Below are 3,551 nucleotides of genomic sequence, written 5' to 3'. Positions count from 1 at the left end.
GTCCACTGAATATAGAGCCATAGTGTAACAAGAAAAAACAACACAGTGAAGAAACCAAATATCTCCAACATGCCAAACAACAAACGCAAAAATCGAGGTAACAAGAACAAGGAAGACACTATGATGCCCACAAATGAACAAGACACCCCAATGCAAGATTATGAAGATGATGAGATCGAAGAAATGCAAGAAGCGGATCTCAAAAAAGTGATAAGAACATTAAGAAGTTCTCAAAAACAAATCCTCGAACTACAGAAATCCTTAATGGACAAGATAGAAAATCTCTCTCGTGAAAAGGAAATATTAAGGAGGAATGAAAATGAAATGAAACAACAAGTGGAAAAAGAAACTGTGATAGTGGCGAGAAATCATAATGAAATGAAGAATTCAATAGATCAAATGACAAACACATTAGAGAGCCTTAAAAACAGAATGGGCGAAGCAGAAGAGAGAATATCAGGCTTAGAAGACAGAGAACAGGAAAGGAAACAGGCAAACCAAAGAAAAGAAGAAGAAATTAGAAATCTAAAAAATATTGTCAGGAATCTACAGGATACTATTAAAAATACCAACATTTGAGTTCTAGGAGTTCCTGAAGGCATGGAGAGGGAAAAAGGATTAGAAGGCCTTTTCAGTGTGATACTAGCAGAAAATTTCCCAGGTTTGGAGAAGGACAGAGGCATCTTAGTACAGGAAGCTCATAGAACCCCTAATAAATATGAACAAAACAGATCCTCACCACGGCATGTTGTAATCAAACTCACCACAGTGAAACAAAGAAAAGATCCTAAAATGTGCAAGAGAGAAACGTCAGATTACTCTCAGAGGATCCCCAATTAGACTCACAGCAGACTTCTCATCAGAAACCCTACAAGCTAGAAGGGAATGGTGAGACATAGCCCAGGTACTAAGAGAGAAAAACTGCCAGCCCAGAATATTATATCCTGCAAAGCTCTCATTTGTGAATGAAGGTGAAATTAAGACTTTTCATAGCAAACAGCAACTGAAAGAATTTGTTGCCACTCATCCTGCCCTGCAAAAGATGCTTAAAGATGTGTTACACACAGAAACACAGAAACATGGTCACCAATATGAAAGAAGGTAAAGGAAGGAAACCTCACAGCAAAAGATCACAGGAAGCTCAATTTCTCTTTGACATAGAATTAAACTCTGATGCTCTGTTAAAGCAATGTGTTAAAGTAATCTATTATGTTCTCGTGATGTCTGTTAAATTCTAATTGTTCAAAAACAGCTGAATTTTTATTAAGAGCTATGGGTTATGTAAATATGTGCTTATTTTCAAAGATTTGAATAATCACCTTGTAACAAGATCAAATTTGGTCTATGTTATGTCATGATTTTAAGGAATCTTATTTCAACCAGATATTTTGGATTTTGAGCCTTCTTGGCATTCTTGACAGGCATTCAAAAAATCAAAGTTTCAAACAATCTGGTCTCTAAAATTTCCAGTAAATCCTGGACTTTGGTTTTTCCAGTTTGGGCCCAACTGAAAAAAATCGAAGGACCTATGTCTCTCATCTTATAGAGACACCAACTAATCAGGCTATTTGGATTATATTAGAAGGACTGTCAAGATGTGATGTGGTACCAAACTTTAGTTTCTATAATGGAAAATGCTATTAATACAAATGTTTGAGAATTAAAAAGTCTAATGATCTTGTGTTACTAGACATGATAGTTATCTTAATGAGAAAGCCCCAGAGGCCTAAAAGGTTAAATACTTGTAAAATCCTACAGGTGCTTTCAAAAATACTGTGAAGTAAGCAAGTGCCTCTTGTTGGTTGATGAGTTTATAATTTTAAACATGGCGACTTAAAGTCTTTTGTCATCCACAGTTATATATGATGTGCTGCTCATAAAACTAAAGCGTTGTTGGTTCGGTGTTTAGCTGTCCTCCTATAGGTTCCTATGGACTTTTTCCAGCCACTTCCATTGTATTCAGTACTTTGGGATGGCTCTGTAAACAGATGAAGCCAATAATGTATTAACAGTACCAACTGAGAGAAAGTATGGTTAACTGAGGTTACTAAAAAAGCAATTCAAATCAATTGGCAATCTACAAAAAGAGTTAAAGATTTTAAAAGCTATTATTAAAATTGCTATATTGGTCTATTATGCTATGTTATATGTGTGTACATATTGTATGTCCACATGGGGAAATTATATTAAGAGTTTTATTTTAAATGGCTTATAGATAAGATTGTCCATAAATTTAAGCTGCTAAAATCAATCAAAGATACATTTTAATTTGGGTGACCTGAATCTGTGTATCATATGCTTTAAACTTGTTGGTAGAAAGAAACTAAAAACATTTTATATTGTTGTGCTTAACTTTACTGGTTAAACAAACTACACCATGTTAGATATTTAAGAGGTGTTTTCAAATACATGATTCTTAAAATTTATAGAAGGCATTGGACCTTCTGGTAAATGTTTTTTTAAGTTGTTATCTAATGGTTGAAACAGTTTGCTAAGTATTCATGTAATATTGCTATTGTCAGCAAGCGATCTAGGACTTGCTCCCTCATTTCTCTATTCTAAGCCCAACTTGTTCTTTCATTTCTCTATTCTCTTCAAGGTAGGAAACTAATTCTATTAGGAAGGAATCTGTAGGATGCACAATTTAATCTTTAGACCTTATAAAAGAGATGGCTAACATTTTTCTGTAATAGCATAGCCAAAATAAGAACTTAAATAATAATCTCATAGCTAGATTCACTTCGCCATCAGCAAAGTATACAGTAAGTAGAAAAAACCTCCCTTTCAGACCAAAGGGAAAGTTTTTAAGTGAGAATATTATTTTCCTCATGGGCATTGTCTACCTTAGAAAAACTACTACAGAACATGCCTGTGACTATAGACTTGCAGTTCAGGCCACCGAAGATTAGAGATGGGACTTGGGCACTCCCTTGACTTGCATCCTCTGGTCTGCTTTAACACAAACCAGGAGGAAAAGAAAGCTAGGCATCAGAAGCAATGGGTGGCAGGCCTATTAATGGCTGATCTGTACAGTGATCTGCCCTCAAGGAGACCCAACAGGCCAGTCTACTGCAGTGGCTTTCAATGTGGTAAGCCTGGGCTTCAGCAGAAGTCAGCTTGTGAAGAGCCCTGGCAGCTCTGCCAAGAGTTGGATCACTGGAAATGGACCTGCCCTGGAGTCGAAGGATGCCCAGGTCAGAGCCACAGATCTTATTGGCTCTAAGCTGAAAAGCCCTTCACTCAGCCCAACTTCCAAAGTGACCACTGCAGCTGAGGTGATGGTCAAGTAGGGTCAGCAACATTGCAGGCAGAACTGTAAATTTCTTGTTAGAGATGCCCCCTGCCTTTACCTGGCCAGCTCTCCTCCCAGGCCAGCCAAGTCATGAAAGTCAACAGAGTGCCTTCCCCTAGGAGGTTCACACCTCCCTTAGGATATACCCCATGTGAAGAGATAGATAGTTCTGGGCCTCTTAACTTACAAGGCCTAAAGCCCACCAGATTATTATCAAGCCCCTTCTGTCAGGTTCTATTTGCCTCTCAATCAGAAAACT

This window comes from Lepus europaeus, unplaced genomic scaffold (genome assembly GCF_033115175.1).
Source record: "Lepus europaeus isolate LE1 unplaced genomic scaffold, mLepTim1.pri SCAFFOLD_29, whole genome shotgun sequence".
NCBI lineage: Eukaryota > Metazoa > Chordata > Mammalia > Lagomorpha > Leporidae > Lepus > Lepus europaeus.
The sequence above is the reverse complement of the archived record's forward strand: the minus strand, read 5'-3'. Positions refer to the sequence as shown.